At 38.7% G+C, this 24,113-nt stretch overlaps 1 long non-coding RNA gene across 1 annotated transcript; it reads right to left on the bottom strand.

Annotated features, from left to right (window-relative positions):
* Positions 1-1,322: 1,322 nt before the first annotated feature.
* LOC141918121 (uncharacterized) lies at positions 1,323-21,381 on the bottom strand. Its single transcript, XR_012621576.1, has 3 exons — positions 21,273-21,381; positions 8,364-8,426; positions 1,323-5,536 (listed from the first exon to the last, which is right to left on the bottom strand). It is a non-coding gene; the product is annotated as an uncharacterized LOC141918121 (long non-coding RNA).
* Between the last annotated feature and the right edge of the window lie 2,732 nt (positions 21,382-24,113).

Raw genomic sequence — 24,113 nt, 5'->3', positions numbered from 1 at the left:
GTTATAGCATGGGTGGAAAATCTTCAAGGTTGTTTAAAAGTTTGTTGATGTAACCAAGATTCCTCTAGGTGCAGAAATGCTTCTTTTTTTTTCCCCTCACATCTCAGATTAAATCATAACTGACAGAACAAACAGATTATCCTTCACTTAAATGACTAGCCCTGATTTTTTTTTTTTTTTTTTTAATGTAGAAGTGCCCACTTCTATTACTTTCTGTAATGGGTTCTTTGCACATGTGTCTAATCCTTTAATAAGTACACAGTTGCACATCACTCTATCCATATCAGGATATGGATATGTCAGTGTGCACACATCCATTAGGTCATTCAATTATAGCTCTCCCTGAGGTGCTTACAGTCTAAGATACTACATTTTTAAAGAAATAAAGAAACAGAGTAAAACTTGCATATCGTTAGTGGCATTGAATGGACAGGTTAGTCCTTGGCACATCCTAAGCCTTAATAGTCTTCATATAGTTTCAGGTGCCCACCCACAAACCAGTAGCTGAACTATGAGCATAGGGCCTGGTCAAATGTCACCAAAAGATAATTTTTCTGGTCAAGCCCCTAAGATTTTTGAAGTTAAAATGTCATTGGATTAATTAGTTGATAGAGCTATCTACACATTTGTATGAAAGATACAAATTCTCAGGACTCTGATGAGTTAAACTTGTTCAAAGCACCTTTGATTGGTCTTTCTGTGCTTTCAGCATTTCATTTGCTTCAAAGTTCACTTTAACTGAAAACTGCTGTATGTTAAAATGATTTCCTTAGGGATAACAGTTTAAAGCTTCTTACTTTGAGAACAATAGGGCTAACGGAAAGAATGGCTTTAAGATCTGCACCTCTAGGAACAACATATTTACAATTACATTTGGCTTTGTTCCATTGTTTAAACTGCCCCCCCTTTATTACCATGTAAACATAAATTGCATTGTGTATCAACACCCATACATTTATGTTCTTACTGTGAAAGACTTGTCTGTTGGTGAGTAGTTGCAGCCAAACAGACTGTAGGAAATTGCAACTCAGTTTGCTGAGTAGAATCTTACTTATACCCATTTTGCCAATTTCTGTATCCTACCTGTTCATAAACTTGCATATCATTCCATCCATGTAGCTGCAATATGGCACAAATCCTCTGAGATACAGAAGCTCTGGAGCTGACCTTTCAGTGGCCATAAATTGTTCCAATACAGTCGGAGGTACACACAGATTAGCACTGGCTGGCCCTTCATCTTTCAAAATGGTGAGGAATGGGTAGCTCAAGAAACTATTGAAGACATCCAGACTGAACTGTGACATACATAATCTATGTGTGCATGCATTTAAAGCAAATATTTTAATTAAGAACATTAACAATGAAACACCATAGAGTGGCAACATCTGTTTATTGCTATTTTTTGACAGATCATTTACTGAACAATGTTCCATGTAAATCACATAAACCAAATAGAAAACAGGCAAGTTCAAAGGAGGAATATGACCAGCAGAAAACCATTTGAGTCACAGGGGCTTGCAGCCTTGCTAACTAGACACAAGGCCAAATTTCCTGCTACTGCAGCTAGCTGTACAGTTCTGCTGACTTAATTACTATCTTGCCCACTTACACTTTTGGCTCTGTAAAATTTGATTGATAAAAATTGCAGTTAAGCAATAAACACATCAAGACATTAAGCATCAAGACATGTAAACACATTAAACAGGATATTTTCCTCTCTCTTTTAAGTCAACACTGGGGACTTTCTTTTGCCCTTCTTCTTCACTGAAAATTTACTGTAAATCTGTAAGGTCCTGTGACTTCACTGGGTGCTTCACAACTTATACCTGATATGCAGGTATGCTATATTAGTGGAGCAATGGGTTTTCCATTATGAAATATCTCATGGAATGTAACAAGCACACAGCTGTGCCAAGACCATGTGCATGATTTTCCTATACCACCCATACTAGTTTCACTGATGACTCACTTCCTTAGCTACAAAAACACATGGCAAGTTTCTTCATGCTCAAACATCTGTACACAAACTATTTCAGCAAAGATATTCCCATGCACTCACAGCTCAGTTGCTGTGATTGATTGACATTTTAAACCTATCTTAAATAAACAAAACTTGATTACAAAAAGTACCAGGCTAACAAAAACACATGCCCTTCTCTTGTACCCAAATGTGTCTTATGTTCCTTCATACTGTATCCTGTACTGTTGTTTGCTGCATAGTCTAAATGGATATATTAACAATGCCCTTTTCACCTGTACTTCATCTTTCCTTCTCACAAATTTGATATCAAGTTGACATTGCCTTTCCCCTGCAGGCACATAGCCTTATCATCTCTCAACGGCTTTTATGGACAGATCTTTGTGTGCAAAAAGAGCCCCTTGGTGCACCATGCAGCTGTTGACATTGTGAAAGCAAGTTGATGGGGTTAATTTTAGCAATAAAACAATGCTAGAAAGGGATCTGTTCTTTCTTCTGTAGACCCTCTCCAATACCATGCACCTCACTTTTACTTAATGCACTGTGGAATGTTTAAAATGCAAGCTCACTCTTAATGTGTTAATGTGCACACAATATTTTTAATTCCTCTATATAAACTGTGTGAGAATGATTTATACACAAAAAAGGTCAAAGTTATTCTAAAAGCTTGAATTACTCACTGCTTTTGCTAAAGTAATTGCTAGCTTTATGAGATAGTACTTGGGAAGATCTAAAGGTACGGATCTGTGAAACATCAATATATTTACACCATCCAGGAATCTGTGCAATGGTTTGAAACATGCACCAAACAGACCATTTGCCTTTCGCTATGTACACTCTTCTTTTAAAAAGAGGGTGTACAGATACACAGGCATCAGTATTGCAATACATGGCTAATATCCTTATAGACTGGATCCTACATCCATCAGCAAGTTGAAGATTTATTGTCTTAACAGTCATAAATCCTTACCAAAAAATATTTGCAGCTCAAAATTACAATAAATGGATTTTAAACTACCATTTCTGGCATCAGTAAAAGTTGAACTGTAATATACTTCCCAGAAAGTAAACAGGGAATACACAACAATATAATCAGTATACATTAATTTAATTATTGCTACTTTTAAGTCTAATGTCAGACATAACAGACAATACTAGCCAGGTATATGCAATATAAATGTCATAACTTTATTAAATAAATGAAGAAAATTAGACAATTAATTTCTGCAAAATAAATACCTTCATCTAGTCAGTAGGGGAGTTGACCCATTTCCCACTGCAGCACTTACAGGTAGTTACAAGTATCTTTAGTTTCCTTTCTTCTGCACCCTTCTTGTATCAGTGACTGCCAAGGAATCCGTGAATACCCAAGTTCAAAAGCTACCTTTTGAAGGCTTAGAATTTTACACAAAAAGCCCCCACAAAATCAATGAGAATTGTACTTGTATGCTAGAAGTAATTACCTGACAATACTTTATTTTAAAGTAAGGCTATAATTTCAGTTCTGCCTTAGCAACTCTTCAAAGGATTCTGCTAGGCTGAGCACAGCAGTCACCTGTCTGAAACCATCTTCAGCAGAACATTAACATTAGAAAGTTGTAACAAAAAAACCCAATCATAAAAACCCACAGGGTATTCCCACACCTCTGCAAAATCAGACCCATAATCTGTTAGTGCTTCTCTTTTCTTTATTGATTGTTGTCAGTAATCTATCTTTTTAACACCAATTAACACTTCTTTTATCAGTCAATCTGAATATTGATTACAATTTATCCTCAGACAAACACCTTAATCCCTTACACTTCTTAAAATTTAGTGGATTATATGAACGCCAGTCGTGTACTTTAGAAGATAAACTGACCTTGCAGGGGGAGAGAATATAGTCAATAACACCTACTGCTTAACTTCTGAATTTATATCTAGGGATTTTTGCCCTGGAAGTTGTACTTGTTTCCACAAGTACAACAAAACTGCCTTTGATATTTTATTTTGATGGAAAATATCTAACTAAAGTGAGAAAGTTCCTGTTTTCCTTTGCCATGAGAAAAAAGAAGTCAGTTTTAGAATATCATTCAGATAGGCTGATTAAAAAAATGTAAGCTTTTTTTTTTTTTTTCTGAGAGTTTCTACTTAAAAGCAAAGAGATACACACACACATGCACACAGATCCCAAACCATTTTACTGTGACAGAATGTCATTTGTTTTGATCTCTTACAGGGAGCTTCAGCCTTTAGATATCCCATATTTTCATAGACCAGAAAAAGAATATGGGATATTATTCCCCTCTCATATTTCCTTCAGGCTTCTGGTATGGACAATAGATTTGAAGCTCACAAGAACTATATTACTTTTTCTCCCCCTTGAGAATTTTCCCATGGAAGCATCCTTTACTTTAAAACATTGACCCTGCCAACTGCATTGTGGTTGGCAGGGTCAATGTTGTGGAGCATGAGACCAAGGTTTTGTGCATGTAATAGGAAAAAATATGCTTGCAGACATGATGCAAAGCTGCTGGCCAGATTACCACAATGCAGAGATGGTAATTTTGTGGACAGCCATGCAGACAACCAGACACATCCATGCACCCTGGGTGTGCTCTGTCTTAAAGCCATTCAGTCTGGCTTTCCAAGCTTTATACAACTAAAAACAAAGAAGAAAGCACCTGCTCTTGCCATCACATAAAAACTTTCATGAAGGGCTCCCTCAGCACCTTGCCCTTTGCAGGGTAAGCAGGTAAGAAGGGCTATCCAGAGACCTAGGCTTACCACACACAAATGTTCCATGCGAGTGTGACTATCTCAATTGCCAGCATGTTACTTTGCAGAGTAGTTACAGAAGTATACAGCTCACTATAAACCATGAGGCAGTCTGCCATACAAATGCGTTATGCTCACATCGGGGTATACTTCTGTCTCTTCAGGAAAACATTTCAGGAAGGATTGTTCCATGCCTTGTTCTCCTCGTCACACATGGGCATAGGTCAGTCTGACACTGTTCTGCACCCTCTGAATCCCTCAGGATCTGTTCCTCTTGACGAGCTTCAAAAATGATGTCCTAGGGCTCCTTCCTACACTTCCCTTAGCACAATCAGCATCTCATTCTGTGACTTTAATGAGCTAACTTCTAATTTTCCTTTGGGGGATTTTCCACTTTCTGAACCTGAACTCTGCACAGCTAGGTTTGATCCACTCCATTGCTATAGCAAGCAATTTCTGGAAGGATAATTGTCAAGGTTTAGTAACCCCTCCTTGTCTGGAAGATTCATGACAAGACTTGACAAAAGAGGCTGGATTACATTCCCAGAACATTTCTATCATAGGGATTTTGTAACATTACAGAAGCTTTATATTTTGCATTTAAGTATTGTCAAATCACACAGTCTTGCAGACTCAGTAGCACATTACCGCAGCACCATTGCTCTGTGATCCAGCAAGCTGCTGTGCCTTCTGGGGTGCACCTTTTTGTCATGAAGAAACTCTTCATCACATACTTCCCTTTAAACAATTCTCATTGTGATACAAGTTGTCATCCACTCAGCTCCAAGAAACTGAGCAAGCCTGCAAGAAAAGAAGGAATGATTCATTTATTACAGGAAGACAGATCATAAGAGTGTGAATCTATAATCCAGCAATGAAGTAGAGGTTTGCTCCTATCACTGTGTATGCATTTTATATTAATTAGCCATTGGATTGAAAAAGGAAAAAAAAAAAACAACAAAACAAACAAAACAGAAATAATCCTGGGAGCCATCTGGTTAACATATAAGAGATGGACACTGCTGCGACACTGTGTAGGTTGGACCCCAGAGAAGGTGTATGCAGTGCTTTTGCTAGGATCTGCTCCCAGTAAGGTTAAAGCAGGTGCCAGGAATTAAGTGGAAAATCCCAGGAGTGTCTCTGACCTAGACGGTCAGTCAGCAAGGGAAAACAGGACAACAGCCTAATGAGTTCAAGTAGTTATTAGCCAGGGAGTGTTTTGGATCTCGGTTTCAGAGTTAGGTTCCTACAGTCCCCTTAATGGTGCTTTATGCAGCTAATTTTTTTGCTTGTGACTTTCAGGTTTAACAGATGCTATAGGGTCAGCTCTTGTAGGGCTTGCAATGAATGCATCCAACCCCAGAGACTGCAGACTCCTAGATTCTTATTTGATTTGAAAACAGTATGCTTCACATATGTCTTTGAATGAAATGAATGTAAAATTCTGAAATAAATATCAGAAATATATCGGTATTTCTGGTAATTTCCTACAGTGCTAGTAATGGGATGAATCTGCATCTCCAGCAATTTAATAGGAAAGTTCCTTTAGTGCTCTTCAAAGAAAGTTTTTAATCAGCTAATATCATTAAAATATTTTCCAGAGCCTTGACTTGCTTTGCTATAAAGTTGTGTTTTACTCTGAAAAACTTTTTGAAAAAGGAAGCTTTAAGATAATTACATTTAATGTTTAGATGGGCTTCAGTTCCAAAATCTAAACCCATTTCAAAAAGTGTAAATAAAGGCAGCCTTTCAGTAAACAAACAAATTCTGATTAAAAGCCATAAATGCAATCCTGAGACATTCACTGCACCTTAAGACCCTCCTGCCAACTTTTTAGTGTGCTTCTATTTTTGTCTGCTCACAGATCTGTTACTTACTTTTGGAAGGTGGAGGTGAGAGCCCTGAAGTGCTGCTTCCCACCCACTGTACAAGCAGTGGCATGCCACATAAACAGTAGCTGACGTCCCATTTGCAGGTCCTCTGCCACTACATCTACAGGGGGAAAGGACTGTGCAAACTTTCCTTTTCCTGCAGAGGTTTCTCTCCCAGATGTTTTTACTGAGCTTCCTTAACACTCATAGTCAATGCCAAGACCTGTCTTTCTGTGTTAGGCTGGTAGAGATAAAGCAAGGGAGAAAGATTTCGGCTGATTCAGCAGCATTTGCAGCACAGCACAGCCTTCCTCTTCTCTCCTGGGAAAGCAGGGTAGGCCAGGTGTGCTTGGCCCATGGGTCACCAGTTGCTTAACACACTGAATCTTTTCTTCCCTTGTGGATGGCTTCAGTTGCCGCTAACATCTGGAGGCATCCCTCCCTGTGACGTGCATTTGGCTGGAAGCACAAGCCAATTCTGGCAGGTGCTGTGAACTGCAGGCATAGAGTCAGATCAGGAATCCCTCGGAGAATATGGAGGCTCCCATCCCTGCTCTCCCCTCCAGGCCCTGCACTGGCACCTCCTCACCTCCACCACAAGACATTTTGCAGAATAAACCCAATTGCTATATTCATGCCCCATCTGAGTCAACTGAGTCTTTTCAGGGCAACTCCACTGCATTTCTTGTTTTGTGCATGCATGGGGAAGTTTTCTTTGGCAGGCTTGTAAAGGTGCATGAATATCCTCCTTAATGTACATCATTCAAAATAACAATGTAGTTTAGACATTTTCTGAGGGTAGTAGGCAAAAAATGTGACTCCTAACTTATTATTAGTAAAACTATCTGGAGCACACGTGGCTTCCCTATGGTAACCTCAGAAGAAAACTTTGACATAGCATGACCTGTTCCCTGCCTTGTCTATTTAGCACACTTCTAGACTGGAATTTCATTTCTGTGATCCACATATTAGCCAGCATTTTCCACGGCAATTGATTGAGCTCTCCCATATATGTTCAGTTTGGCACATTAAAACTGTTTTTGTGGGACCAAGTAAAACTGAAAACAATAAAAACCTGGAGCATTTCTAAAGTGTGCCTCAGCCTGGACAGCAAGTATCTACCATTGCCAGGGCAAAGCAGGAAGGATAAAATGTTGCAGAGGGTAAAATATTCAGATATCTGAAGGAAAAGTCATATTATAACTGAGATTTACTTTGGAGACTGTGTAGCTTCCCTGCTCTCCTGTCCTAACATAAGTGGTTATCTCACATTTCCATCAACTGCTGTAATCTTTAGCACCAACTGGTGCACAAACCAGAGAGCCTGCAATCCCATCTTGGCCAGAGAAAGCCATGAGAAATTTTATTTTGCATTCAGTGTAACTATCATCTGATAGTCAATGTTGACATATGTTTATATGATCCTAATCTACAGAGACTTCTAAAATCTGTCTAAGAACAAGGTGAAAATAACAAATGTTGGGGCAGGGAGGGCTGTTGTATCTGGAGAAGGGAGGGGAAAAAGGGAACAAGAATAAGTTGTGGGCTCACAGCACCTTCTCTGGAGGTATCAAAAGCGTCAGTATGATATAGATAGCTTTAAATCAAGCTCTCACATTCCTATTTGTGTGTTTTACATTTATGCAGCTGGTCCCATTTCAGACTCCTCCTAAGCATCTCCATTATGGCTTTGCCACAACAGCTGACAAACGCCGTCCTGGTTCAAACTACTTGGAAGTGCAAATTGAGTCACTTACCTCTGACTGACATTGAAGGCAGGCAGGAATGGGGATCAGCCACCACAGAGTGCAGTGTAATACCTGTAAAGTGCCATATGCTGTCATCTTAAACCAGAGGTGGCATTCAATGCACAAACTCATTGTCCCCTAGTACCTCAGAAGCTGTGTTTGCAAATTATATCACACTAATATTGATTTATTTTTCCTTCATTTGTATTCTTTAGTGTGCATTGTAGCAATACCAAAAAAGCAAAATCCTTAACATCATTTACGTAAGTCATCATAAGAGCCAAGATTTCAAAGTTAATTTACTTTCTTTGCATTTTTCTCTACTTCCCAATTTTGTCTTAATGCAGCCTAGATGTGATACCTAACATAACATGACAACACTGCTGCTGCAAAAACATAAAGCTTTGTAAAAATTTCTGTTTCTCTTCTTATAGCTGATTTATGCAGGCAGCTGTGTAAAACTCAAATGGTGTCTGCATATAAGAATGTACTAGGTGTCTTGTGACTGGCAGCTCCAGAAAAATACTGATTTAAACTTATACCTTGTATGGACACAGCATCATAAAAGTGTACAGAGTTCTATCTTTAATCCATAGGTTTACTAGTGATTAAACAGCAATGTACAATTTTACTACTATAATGCTGAAGATTAAGAGATTGAATTAGGATGCCTTCCAAAAGACGTCACTGTATTGTATAGAATTGTGATTTGGTGTAATGCAGTTCAGTAATGTCAGTCAAGGTACACTTTATGCCTAAGTCTCATTAAAAAAAAAAAAACAAAACCAAGAGTAATATCACTGAACGGATTTTATTGTTTAAGAAATTATAAACATAACATTCCTATTCCCACATTTAGCTAGCTTGCCTTAAAAGTCATCTCAAAATAACATAAAAAACTTTGGAATAATGAGTATGAATAGATGTGTGAGAGCTTAACGAGCAGGATGCTGGCTTTTTCACTGTTTGATTTTGTCCTGATTTTCAATAATTTTGCAGAACTGACAGTTACTGCTGAGAAGTGAGACAAGATTGTCTCAGCAGAGAGGTTGAATATACCAGCAATATAACTGCTGATCTTTAGAGCAATTTGGGATGATGAGTATGTTTTTCCCTTTCAAGAATCCTGCTTCCTTTACAAAAGCTGCCCCTTTTCACAGTGATGTCATCCTTTTAGAGTGTGTCATGAAAGGAAGAGTTAGATCCCTTAAATAAACCCATACAGTTAAAATTTCTATACAATGTGCTACAGATTTCCAGCCAAGGAAGCTGGTAACGCCCAAGTGATTCTTATCCCCTGTTTTGGTTAAATTAGGGCCTTAAAGGAATGAAAGTCATCTTGCTGGCTAACTCAGAAATGCCAAAGGTGACAGTGTTTTTCAGTAAAAAACACAGAAGTTCCATAATGAATGTTTTACACACCCAGCAGTATAACAGGTCACACTGACACAGCCAAAATGGGACTTTTATCCCCACAGCTAAAAGCTGTCATTGATCTAGAATTATACACAAATGCTATGTATTTGCATCAGAAAACAACAATATAATATTAGGAAATTTAAGTAAATGTTCATAAAAGCAGTTATTTAATGTAAGAGAATACTACTTTCACAAAGGCTGCAAACTGCATTTCAAATGTGAACATAATGGTTTCAGGCAACAAAAGACGAGTTATGCAATTGTCTTTTTCAAACAGCATCGTAACTAGCATATCATAATGTTACCTCTCACTGTGCTGTCTTGTGGAATTTATAATTCTTCAAAAATAAAATTAGTCTCCTTAATTAAAGCTAAAAGTATGTGAGCCCACATAAAGAGACACATAGACAGTCAATACAGCTATTTAACACTGCAGTTAATTTACATTCAAGATATGTTCACATTTTTCATGACTGGGGAAACTGATTTAATTCTATTTTAAAAGGTGGTAACAAATGTAATGGGCTTCCTTTGAAAGGCCCTTAACACATTAATTAAAATTAATCTGAAGGATTCTGCATGCTCTTGAACTGTGGTAAGGGAAAAATATGTCAGGTCCTCAAATGTACATTGAAAAAGATATTTCAAAAGCATGAAAGCTTCCCTATGTACTACTACATTTTTTTCATGCCAACAAATTTGTCATTTACTAATAGAAATACACCTAAAAATGTATAACCTTTAACTTGAATCATATTATAACTGCTAATATATCAATAAACCCGACCTACATTCCTATTTTGAAAAGCAGTTGGATATAGCCTTCACTTTGTTTAGGCTGATATTTCAAAAATCAGTGATGAACTCAGATGACACTATTTTTTCAGCCTTTTTCCTTTGTTTTGAAGGAGTAATGAAAAATTACCAAAATCACAAACAGAATCTAAGTTACTGTAGACTGCTTTTGGACAGGCAGCAGCGAAAGAAGGAGGCTCCTTTCCACTTCCTCCTATAATCTCGTCCAGGTTGCCCATATCACTTGGTACTTTCTTTCCACCAAAGCCACCAGGCACAAGAAACTGATGATCTCCTGGGAATATCTGTAGCCAGCTGTTTATCTCCCTACTTCTTGCTTCCAGACAGACTTTTCACACTGCAGCAAAGTCAGTGTGTTAGCTACTGCCAAAAAAGGGGCAAACTTGTTCCCACCCCACCTTTAAGCCCCGAAGGTTGCCACCACTTCGTTTGCATCAGACACAGCTGTTGTTCAACTACAGCATATATCAGGTATGGAAAATCCACCCGGGGAATAAAAAATGAAACAAAACAAAAAAAGTTCTCATCAGATCATTTAGCATCCCAAGAAAGATGGGTACAGAGGGGAGAGCCTGAAGACAGAGGAGCAGGACTGACTTTTTCAGCAGCAGCTTATTATTAGATTAGCGTAGTCAGATCTTGAAACTGCATCCTAAGCCTTCCTGCAAAGCTGTGGAGAAAAATGACTATGCAGTCACCTCTCCTTAGAGATGGATGAAGAAAGACATTAAAACAGATAGGAGGATCCATGGGTATGCCACAGCTGTGGTTACCTTGAGGAGCAGATATGCAGTAGGACTGTAATAGATCAAGGGAGCTGGTTACAGATGGACCAGGGTGATTTCAGCAGTTCACAGTTAGGCTGCATGCAGGGAGCAAGGTGAAAAGCAGCTGTAGGAGGAGATAGGGAGAAGCAGTAGGAAAGAAGGCCGAAGAGGGAGATTTGAAAGATGGCTGATTGCAAAACCATGGTTTCAGTTAAGTGCACATGAGAGCAAGAGAAGAGTCTAATGACTTAAAGGAAGGGACAGCAGTCTTCTGTCTATCAAAATACTGGGGAAGAGGCCACAAGAAAATGCCAGCTAACAGGTTGTATGCATACATGCAAACACAAATATATATTAAAGTATTCCAGATGTAATCATGCCATTAACATTTCTGATAAAGGAGCAGAATTATTATGGCAAACTGCAAGACTCCCAGCCTTCCATACCCACTCTTCTCTGCAGTATTTGTATAAGACCTTTCAGCACCAGCAGTCACATAGCCAACTGTGAAGTGCCCTAGTCCTGGTGGAGCTGTCTGTAGATCTGCTACCATGCAGGAGAATAAGAAGATGGAAGCTCACCTTTTCCTAGAGGTCTCATTTTTCTTATATTCTCACTGGAAGGTCACAAGTACAAAACTGAGGGGAAAACTCCAGTGCCAGTTTTGAGAGGCAGCTTCTCTATCACACATTTGCAGAGTGCAAAGTGGGATTGTGGTGCTTTTAAATTTAATATGATATGATAAATCTAAAGCCCCAGAGGGTTACTTTATCCATTTAAACAGAAAATAAAATTAATATCCAAAGGTCTTCCTCATGTTCTCTATCCTTAAATCACTTTCACAAGAAATGGAAAACAGTTCATCTTGAAATAAGAAATAATTTTTTTGTAGTGAGAACAATCAATCACTGGAACAACCTCCCCAGGGACATGGTGGTGTTCTCATCACTGGAGGTTTTCAAGATGCAAATGGACAGGGTGCTGGATAATCTCGTCAATTCTCCCTTTCCCACAAAAGGTTGGACCAGATGAGCCTTCCAGGTCCCCTCCAATCTGGGCTATTCTGTAATTCTATGATTCATCTGATACATCTGATATGTCAAAGATTAAAAACAAAGGAAAAAAAGAGAGGGACAACAAGCCTGTTCTGGGAAATTTCACTACACATCATAAAGCTGCAAAAATGTCCACAATATTTTTAAAAACTTTTCAATACTCTTAAATTGTTCTGATTAAATTCAACCACTGTATGATAGAGTATTTTGACCAACATCTTGACCTTTAAAAGGCATATAGCCTCGTAAAAGGCGGACTGCAATCTCACTAAAGACAGGCACAGGAAAGGTACTGGTGCAAATTCTAACTGCAGCTTGCAGCAATGAACACTGAAAATGCTACCAAAAGAGTGTTCCATTGCCTTCATGCGCATAGCCTTCATAAGCACAAGCATTTATCAATAAAGCTTTCTGATGACATTAGACCTTTGTAGCCCTTAAGGCTTTCCAGATGATAAAACCACATTTAACATGAATTGTATTTAAAACTAAGATATAAAATAGTATCAAAATGATTGTGAAGCTTATGAGCTGGCTTAACGGAGCTGGAGACTGCAAGCTTCTGTCTCTCGGGCTCTGCAACGGTATGACAGTATTCCTCTCATGCTGCCTATCAAGGTAACTTTGCTCTGGTTTGGTGGGACATCCAATGGGGATGAAAAAAGTTAACATTGATTCATTAACTCTAATTTACTCCTTTGTTGCCAGCAAACAGCAAGACAAAATGAGATATTGTGCAAAATCCTCATGTGACTTCAAACAGAGACCTCTGTTTTTTATTTAAAACAAAATGTTCATTGGGCTGCATAGCTAATAGCATGAAACTCTCAGAAGCCAATATTGCTGTTAATGTTAGTCAGCCAGTTTATTTGGATAATTTAGTCTTTTTTCTACTAACAAATTATTTTAAACACTTCTTTTTGAAGGAGTGAGCAAGAACAAGTCATAACTTAGCTGTGCCTGGTCACATATCATAGCTTCTTCTCCTAGACTCAAAGCACATCAAGAGGCAGTGCTTCTCCCCTCCTCTGAGCAGTCTACATGTTCTGCAATCATCCCTCCAAGGGTTTTGCAACTACTCATTCAAAACAACAAACCTATTAATCTTGCTTTCCATTTTCTCCCTATGCCCAGTCATTCTGAAAATCTGCAAGCATAGACCTTCCTGTCTCACCCTGCTATCCCATGTCTCCTGCCATCTCGGAAGTCTGAAGCTGTCATCCTCTGCAGGATTCTACCACTCACAATTGCATCTACTTCTAGTCAACAGAGACACCTTAGCATCCTCTTAATCTATACCTCTAGCAGAGAATCTGTGCAAAATAGCTGCACTTGAGTAATATTCTTCAAGTTACCCTAGTTAAATAGAGAGCAGCCATCCTGTAAAGCAATCAATCCACCATTTGCTCATCAGTGCTGCACTCACATCTGTGAGGCAATGAGGGGACCTTCACAGCAGCACTGCAGTTCACTTGCAGTGGTACCTGAGCTTTCTCAGGGAGCTAGTACAGCTACTGCACTGGTTGCACTTCACCTGAACTAAGATTTTGTGCTTTTTAGCAAGGCAGTGCCCTTACACCATGAAATACAACCTTGATTTGCCACGACTGCAATAACTGTAGATATTACAAACAGCTGCAAAACCATCTATCTCTTGTTTATCCTGCCATTTTGCTTGTCTAAATGTCTTTCATTTCAGTGAATTCTAACTGCTCACATAAATATTTTCTCTTTGCCTTAAATTTAATATCTTTATGTTTCACCCAATTCTTTATCACAATTGAGAGGGCATATTATTACATTCTCTTTGATTGTTTTTCAGTTCCAGTTCAGAAAAACCTGCTGTGCAGGTTTCTTGGTAGACTCAAACTATTTCATTTTTCTGCACATGATCTTAGCAAAATGTTACAGAGAGAAAGTCTCCTCAGGAAAAAGCAAAGGAGACTTTATTTTGACAAATATTTATAATGAGAAACTCCAAAACTGTGTAAAAAAATAAATCAAATGTCTCTGAATTTACTTTTATTTCAGGAGAATTTGGTTTCCTGCAGATAATTTTGATCCTGTAGAAACTGCATTTTCCAGTGAAATGCATTTCTCTGAAAATTCTCAAAAAAGCTTTCACATTTTTTTCACTAAAAATACCAAAATGATGTCTTCTTTAAAACATAAAAATGGGGATGAAAATCTCATTGTCCCATTCACAGCCTATTCCTGTAATTACAAACAAACCTTGAAACTGATGTCTTTTCAGTCCCATTATTTGAATCCAACATGAGATTTTCCTAAGGCAAAACCAATTACACCAGAATTATTCTGGCAGATGTTAAACATTCAACAAAGAATGCTTCTTCTCATCCTTCTTCATTTTGTGAGCCATTTGTGTGCATTTGGATCCTGCTTGCCTGCCAATTTCTGCATTTTGATGGCTAGAATCTTCATTTTTCTATAAGTGGAAGCTGAATTTCTCACATGGTCACATTGTCAGTAGGAACTGGGCTTAAGTAAAACATCAAATAGCCATAATTAAATTGCTGGAGTTGGCAGCACTGTCTCAGCAGGAAAGCAAGTGAGGTTTTGAGTAGCTGAAGGCTCTCAAGTGGTGTTCTGACTCACACAAAGGGAAACCACACGACCTTATTTTGGGAGTGTCTCTTTGCACCTTAATCTAATAAGGCAGTCCTGGGGCTCAGTTGGTTTTCAGAAGAGCAGTATCATAAATCACTGTCATTGCTGTCCTTATCCACCAAGAAACACAGACACTGTATTCTGAAACTGTCTCACAGCGCTTCTTCAGGTATAAGTTTAGAAGTGCTTTGAACTCCACATTAGAAGTCCTTTGTAGAACACATGCAAGCTTCACACAAATGTTTAAACAAGACCTGTGTACTACTTACAATGAATCACTGAATCTGTGACTGTCTTTAAGGTGCAGTTGTAATGCTCTGATGAAAAAGGCTATTTTTTTTTTCTGCTAAGATATCCATTGGACATCTCTGGATAGGTTATCTGTTTTCCCAGTGTCCTTATGACTAAAAGTAACAACATAAAAGAAAATAACTTTTGAACTCATTCAGTATGATTTTGAAAATGTACTTCCAGAAGCATACTTTCTTTAAAGAAAATGACAGTTGCTTGGGAGTTAGGGACAAAATAAAACAGTAAGGACTGCTAAGGCAGCACAAGACAAAGAGGTTAACTGGATGCAGAGTCTGCAGGATGTATGTCAACCTTAAGTAAGTACCTGATAAAATTGCTTCTCCACACAAGCAGATTGAAACTCATAGGCTCAAGTGTGACCACAAATATAGTGTGACCACAAATGTAATTGAAGACAATACTAAACTAGATATGGGCTTGAAGATGTGATGGAGAAAATGGTGAAACTTAACTACACAGGCATCCTCTCATCTGCAGGCAACTGCTGATTCAGTACACATCAATAAACAGAGACTATCTTTCAAGAGAAAACTGATCACAAAGTCAAAGTGAAATAAAAGAACAAGCAAAGCAGGGAAACAGGTTTGCTGCTTCCCTAAGAAGGGAGCAGCAACTGACAGAAAACTATGTATCAAAAGAAAAAAGAAAGGAAGCAAAACTTGACAAAACATATTAGGGCTCAAGAAAAGAGGAAATGGGCAGGCAAAGGCTCAAGAGAGACTGCAACACAGAATGGCCTTCTGACAAATGACTTCGTTAAGGCTCCTGTGCTAGTGAAGAATGTGTTAAGTGTGTGTTGTGGACGGGACAAAGAAGAGAAGATTCAGGTTATCTCCAAGAGAAATCATTCTCTCCTTGGGGGAAAACAACAAAACTAGGATAACAGAACAAAAGTCAATAGGTTGCTCTATGTTTGGATCCTTGAGAGATGCTTTGTGGCAAGCTTTATCTTCTCAATGGATGAACTCTACCTGAGACCTTAAGTCACTTAAACTAAGCTGTTAGATCTAGAAGAACTAACAAACAATCTAAAGTTATTTCCTGTTTTCAGCTTGTGCCCTTACCAAAGGCAAGTATAAACACAATGGCCTTTTGCTGGCGTAATGTTTGATGAAGAATAAAACTGGATATTAGCCCTATAACTGAGCATGCAAGTCCTTAGCATGTCTTCTCCAGTCTGTATATGAGAGATAGTAAGGACACAAAAATCTGGAATACACTTATAAAATAAAACTAACAGGAGAGGCAGATCACGAAGATATTTGTGAAGAGAGAACAAGATGCCATGGAAGAAGTGAGAAAACTTGAGGACACAAGTAACTGAAAAGGGATTCAATTTTAGAATAGAGACCTCTGTTACGCACACAGGGACAAATAAAAAAAATTCTGTTTTAAGATGAGAATTGACTACCAAGTGAAAGGAAAGACTTGGAAGTATGTATCTGATCACAGGATGAGTACACGTACTCCAGATAATGACTTAGAGCACTTAACAAAATGTTAAACAAGCAACCAGAAAATGCTGTGCAATAAGTCTTGTCAGTTGCTACACTGTTTTTTCATTATTTGCTACTTCCTCAGAAAGCCCGTGTAGCTCTGGAAGAACACATGGTTATAATTTAATATAGAAATGTAAGCAGAACTTTAGCATTAGGAGAGAGCCATCCTCTCTAGTTCCCAAAGTCTATCCTAGGTGCCTCTGATTAATAAATTAATTAGTCTGATTTATCCAGTTTTACGTATAAAATTGGTTGAAACTCAGGTTGTTGTAATCTTAATATGTTAAAAGTAAGCTAACATAAAATTTAAGATGAGATGCAGTTTAGAGCATTCTAATTTTATACTCATTATTGTAATCAATAAATGAAAGATCAAAAATTCTGCAATGTGAAAAAGCTATAGATATTTTGGGGTTGCATATTGGTTCCTTTTCGTTTAAAATTCTGTTAACACTATTTCATCTTCATATTTCCTTATTTCAAAGTATTGGAATACTACTATTCCCTTATTTAGTGTTTCTTACTTCTATGAAGCCATGACACTCAATTTCTAATGAAAAACTGTGAAGAAATATCCAAAAGGGAGTAGGATGACTTATTTGTAAAATTGTTTCTGGTCTGAAACTGTGCATGACAGGGCATATACAGGTTTGTTAATATAGATACTTAACCAGCAGTAGAGTGAATCACTTAACTCATGGCACAAAATTCTGTCAGAATAGAAAATCTATAGCAAAATTCATCAGTCTTCATGTATTTTGCTTACTTTGATTTTGGAAGACTGCTGTGACTCCCTGTGGAGAATTGTAGACTTTTTGGTTTTCATGCCTATTCAAGACATAAAATTTTGATACTTGAAAAAATGCACTGGGGTAGGATGTGACTCCCATCCTCCCTGCAGTTCCCCTCCTTTGCATGCCACCAAGGACACATGAATGGATTTTTTTAAAAAAAGCTGCAATTTGTATGTAATTAAATTGTGTGTGTTGGGCTTGGGTACCTGGAGAGATCTATTCTGAGATCCATTCTCAAGTGTATGATCACTGGCATTTTTCCCCAAAAGGATGGTGTGTTAGGAATGGGGTTTCCTCACAAGCACTCAGATCAGGTAGCCTCTCAGCATTTGTCTGGAATGGACAAGAGCTGCGTGTTTCCTTGCAGGCTGTGCTTAGATCCAGGTGTTTCCTCTTGTTCAATGACTGTATTATGACTGTTTGTTAACCATAACTTTCATTTCCATGGCAGTGACAGGATGGGAGTAAACGCCACAGATAGCGTCTGAAATGCTCATTTTTGTGTTGTTTCCCAAGAGTCCCGGTCCACACTGAAGGAAGTGGAAGTTTTGTATCAAAGTGTACATTCCTGAGCAGGAATAGGCATGGTGTTAGTAGGAACAGAAAAAACCCCAACATTTACTGTTTGATTAACAGAGAAATAATTAGCCTAGGTTAATGAAAGTCAAGTGAAATGAATAGGCTATCTGTAAGCTAAATGCGTACTATCTATCTAAATGTCTTTGCAAACAGCCACAACCTAAATAGACTTGTCTTTTCCCCTATTGCTTCAAAATACTGAAATCTGATGTATTCTTTTCCATCTAGTTCAAAATCTAAGAAAATAAAGTCTCTGTTGTATAAGAGAGAAGGGGTTTGCAGATTTTTGCATATTATTTGACTTACAGGAGAAGCTTCCAACATAGTGAGGCTGACATTGTCATAGCAGTTTGGAGTCAGAGTCAGAAAAGAGAGAAGCGATACTGATAAATACAGCTAGTGGAAGTAATGGGCATGAATTTTATCTGCTACAGCCTCTGTTTGAGACCTTCCAGTACATAAGCACTATTTCTATTATTTTCTACAGAAGCCTGAAGCAATGGGCTAAATACTCAGCTGTAGATTCGTTATGCTTCCCTGATTTTATATGCATTTAAACTAAGGATCTATGAGATGGTACTTTGGAGTGGGTTAAATCTGAAATACAGAGAACTATTAAAACCAGCTTGTTTTAATTAATTTCTTTAATCTAAAAATACCTGTCTATCACTGTTGATCCAGTGTGTTTTGATTTCTTTGGAACCACATGCTAAAAAATCCCCCCCGAAATAAAATAAATCCAAGAAGAAAAAAAGAAGCAAAAACATTTCTGAGGCCTTGAAAAGGGTTGAACATTTTAATTAATGAAACACCTACAGAAAAAGATTCCCTCATGGAAGGAAGGATAAGAGATTGGGACATGTCCTGCAGATGGGAAGTTGTATCATCTTGGGGGAACGATGTTTTTGATTTTTTAATGAGAGTTTTCTGGTTTGTTTAGCTATAAAGCAAAACTGACTAAAAAGCCAATTTTACTTATAAGACCTCCGTGGCTGGATTAAAATTATCTGCCCAAATACTTTCAGTATTTTCATGTCTCTTTTGACGACAACATACTGAGTATTTCCAAACAGATTAAGAGAAACATTCAATAGGACTTTACTACATTCTCCTCAAACTGCAAGAGTACTTTTGTAAGTAGTCAACCCTGGTTCCAAGCTACAGGAGAGGGCACATATACCACAGTTATCTTCAAGGTGTTATTTCAGGGGCAACACTTCCAGTGGGAGACAATTTTTGAAATCTTAGGCAGAAGTTACTGCACAGCTAACATTAAAAGAAGCTAAATGTATTTATTCATTAGCATTACTGATCTCTTTGGTTTAATGACTGACCAGGAGATCTCAGATTTTTAAAGCATGGTTAGCATTTATTTGTCACATGGCAAACAGCTTATCTCCCTACTGCTGGTTAATGAAAGTAATTTATTTCTCTCAGGGCTAGACCCTGCAGTCACCTGACATCCAGTGCCCTCATGTGGAGACATGAACTGTAACTGTCTGAATGCTGACAGCATTGAGGAGTGCTTGCCCAAAGGCCCAGTGCTTTGGTTCTGTAGACACACAGATCCTTAGGAAGGATATTTGTGTATGACAGATCTCCCACATGTATCTTTATCACTAGCCAAAAGCTAGGGACAAAGTAGTACATTCACTTAAAAACTTGTATTTGCAATAATGAAACAAACTTTGAAAAAAAATAAAAAAGTTCACATTAGTAAGATGTTTGGCAATTAAGATTTTCCTTGGCTATTAAGATCATCCTTAATACTAGAGATCTGTTCAGCTAGCATCTTTCCCCAGGTTAAACTACAACAACTGTTTCATAAGCAAAGATAGAGCCTCTTTTTGGTCTAATTGTCTAAAATGGTGTGAAAGCATCATCCTCTGGAGTTTACTGGGTACTATGCTTTTCAGTGGCTTTCCTCAAGGACAAAGCTACAGATTCTTTCCTCAAGAAGAAGAAAAAAATCGGTTTTATCTTTCATTCATGTATAAATATACACACATATATACATATACACACATACATAAACACACACACACACAAAATGTTTAACCTTGAGACAGAATTTGTGGCAGATGCTGGTCTTCTTGTGATCACCAGCCATTCCAACTTTCCTGAGCTAGGATTTCAGCCTGTGTGGGTTCCAAAGTGAATGGTGGCCTAAAGACACATCCACATGAAGAAGCAGAAATGAAAGAGTAAAAGAGTTTGTGCACACTTCCAAATTGTGAGAAGTTGTAAGTTTTGAATGGTCAGGGGAAGGGCTAGAAAATACAGGTGACAGTTGAGTGTTCTATTAGCAAATGTCAGATACTGCTACGGACTGACTCTTTTTGGCCCATGCGTTTCCTGGCAGATAACACACATATTTGGCTTTTGCATAGAGTGTCTTCTAGGGAGGTCAAAATGACCTTCAAACAAGCAAGATACCAGTATTTCTTTAAAGCAGATCCATGATGGGTTTTCTTGTCAGAACACGTTACTGAGAACAGCAACAGCACATAACTCTATTCAAGCCGATAGCCTGCCTCATTACTATGGCTCAAACATTCAATTTGAGGATATAAACCAAAGAAAATGAGTGGTTACATTTCATCAAGTGTCAAATGTCCAGAAAGTAACCGTAATTTGCCACATGACTTTGGCAAGAGTTCTTTTAATTAACTGGAGAATGAATTATGGCCAAGTTTATATGTTGGGAAAAATGAAATCTGAAATACCTGCTGCAATGCTTTCTGCTCCTCTGAACACATACAGCCACTATGCAGAACATGCACCAAAACAAGCAGAAAAGCAGTAATTCTACATTTATCTTACTCTCTCTCTCCTCAGATATGAAAGCACTAACTATTTCTCATGTCAGAAGTAATCATGTAAACAGGTTATCATCCCATTTAGCAGCACCTTATTCAAACCAGCATGACACTTTGAGGACTAGTCTTTCTTGCTGTGCCAAAACACAGTTAGTATGTCTGAGCTAGTCTGGTTTAACAGAAGAAAAGCACGGCAAAGCCAGCTGTCCTTCCTACCTGCAGAAACTTACCTTCTCTTGTAGCCCAAGGTGCCATGAAACGTTGTGTCTTATAGTTTAAAACTCTGCATGCAGTACAATCCCTTCTACTCAGCTCTTATAGTCTAGGAGGAAAAAAAAGGCAAAGCATTCAGATGAGAAGGTTGATTTGCCCTGCTTATACATACATAGTTTTATATACTATAAACATCTAAAAAATAATAATTATTATGCATATACATGATCATATATGTATGTATGTGTATGTATATGATCAAAGTAATAGAAACAGCCAGACTACTTGATGAGAATACAATTTCTGCTGTGTTTTGCCCAAGCTTGTATACATTGGGCAACTACAATATCTTCATTTGGTGGGCCAGTTTAAATCAGGCTCGTAACTACCAGGTACCCAGGGTTGCGTCAGTGATGAATAGATTAGGAGGATTCTTTGTTAAAGAATCACAGTAAACTGGTCTTTAGGCAACATTTATGTCAGTAAATAATTAGAATCGAGGAAGCGGCTCAAGCACCGCCCTGCCGTGTGTTTAACCCTTAGCACACTCATAGGCATCACTGGCTTATGCCATAGTGTGCTCTGCATCATGACGCCTGGCACAGTTTAAGTCTAGCATGAGGGCCAAAACAAAGAGGTGTTTTGGATGTGACCACTCTGTGGCTGGCAAAGGCCTTGAAATGTTATTTTAGGGCTGAGCTTGACAAATGAACAGACTTGTGCAGCATGACCATGGAGGAAGGGATGTACAGCTGCAATGCCACCCTCAGGCTATATGGTCCTATGTTCCAACAGAACAATGGCAGTGTTCATCACACCAGCTTCCCAGACAGGGATCCCTGACTAGTTCTCCTGCTGTCTGTCCTTCTCCCCCTGCCTCCCCCTTTCCAACAGCTATTCTGTGGGTTTGAGTCTGCACATGCAAAGGGGAGGTGGTGTTACCAAACTTCAGTGAGATTAGGCAATACACACTTTTCCTCTGCTTCACCTAGTGTCAGCCTAGTGTCACATCCCACTCAGACGAGGGAGACAAGTGACTCAGATTCGCAAATCCCCAACGGAGCAGACAACAAGTCTCAAAGTCCAAACATTTATTAACTACCCACAATGTACTAATTGAACACATGATAATTGGCTAAGTATAGAGCAAGTTGTGGCAAGCAATACAATATGCCTTGCATTTCTTAATGGGAAAGGGAAAAGAGGGAGATAGAGGGAATGGGGAAATACAGATCACCATCTGCGTTTCCGTGTTGATCCTGTCAGCGAGGGTTCCAGAAGGCATCTGTCTTTTTCACTTGCATCCGTCTTCTTTGCTTCACTGTACTCTCCAGGCCCCCCCCTTTCTTTCCCCCGCCTTGATTTATACACACTTTCGTTGGGTCCATCCCCTAGGTCGACACACATACCTACATATTCCATGTATGGGGAGGGGTAAGGTGTGTCATGGGATGATGTAATTAGCATGATCATGTTAGCCTTCATTAGCATATTGAGGGGTGTTAACTTTAATATGCATTTTGTGGATAATGAAGCAAAGGTCATTCACCGGACAAATGGCCCTTGAAGTTTTGGTCAGGTGCACCAGAGCAGAGCCGTCCTGTCTCCACAGGGCTCCCTCTTCCAGCTGCATCTTGTGTTATTTGGGCAGCCTTACCAGCTTCAACCTCCACACTATCCACCCTGTGACTCAGTTTTTTCTTGCGAGTGTTTAAGGCTTTCCTTCGATCAGCCTCAACTTTTGCTTTCTCAGGCTGTTTTTCTTAGGCCTGGTTTCTCATCTCTCACACCTAGACTACCCCTGACCTGATTTCTTACATCCAAAGTCACTTGACCCTTTTTCATGCCCTCCCTCAGCTCTTCCACATTTCTTTCTTCCACCACAAAGCCTCTTGTCAAGTTACCAAACTCAGACTGCTTACCTGTGCTTCTTACCAGCCCTTCATATATCCTAATTTTATTTTATACCATGCTTTACTTATTCTGATACTTGCTGAATGCATGCTGATACTTTTTCTTTTAGCAGTCCTATCCAATGGACATAGGTCCATAAACATTTATTTTAGTGATAGTTTACTAGGCCTGGACAATTTTTTTCTCTGCTTACTGAGCCAGTAACAGACACCACAAGACAAGTCTGTAATGATTGCAATTTAGGCCAGTTTAGGGAACTGGCACTGCTGAAAATTGAGATCTGGATTTGTTGTACAGCAGATGTGCTCAAAATATTCCCCTCCACAATAAAATGAGTAGAGCAGGATTGCCTCCTGGAGTTCATCCTCCAAAATCTCACTGAAAATAAGAAACATTTCTTTACCTGATCCTCTGGTAATAAGGCTGCTTTCCAGTCCACCACTGAATCTCCACCCACAGTGCAACGCTGCAGGAATCTGGGATCCAGGGGGAATCCGACACAACCTAGGATGCAGATTTTGGGGTGCCGATTTCTTCTTTTACTTAGTTGCTTTCTCACTATCTTGTCAGACAAGCAAGAAAAGGAATGAATGGAAAGCATCAGGCTATTTGGTACACAGCAGTAAAACTCAAGTATTTCAGGTGTGGGGAACTTGATAGTAGCAGGCAAAAGGGAGGACGCCAACATAAGGAGGACGCCAGGAGGCATTTGTTTTCAGAAGAAAGGAGAGAAATAAATGAGAGTACACCAGAGTATGTGGTCATGCAGATACAGATATTGCTCAGTAGAGTGTGGTAGAGTTGAAGAAAACAAATACCTATTAGTTTCTTAGTCACTCATGAATAACAACCAGAATATAGGCTGGATGAATATTTGATTTCTAGTTTTTAAGAAAATTATGGAGAAATACTTGAAAACCCATTTTCTTAGTCAACCTCTCTAG

This window comes from Strix aluco, chromosome Z (assembly GCF_031877795.1).
Source record: "Strix aluco isolate bStrAlu1 chromosome Z, bStrAlu1.hap1, whole genome shotgun sequence".
NCBI classification, from domain to species: Eukaryota; Metazoa; Chordata; class Aves; order Strigiformes; family Strigidae; genus Strix; species Strix aluco.
Note: the sequence above shows the minus strand (reverse complement) of the source record. Positions and strands in the feature narration are given on the sequence as shown.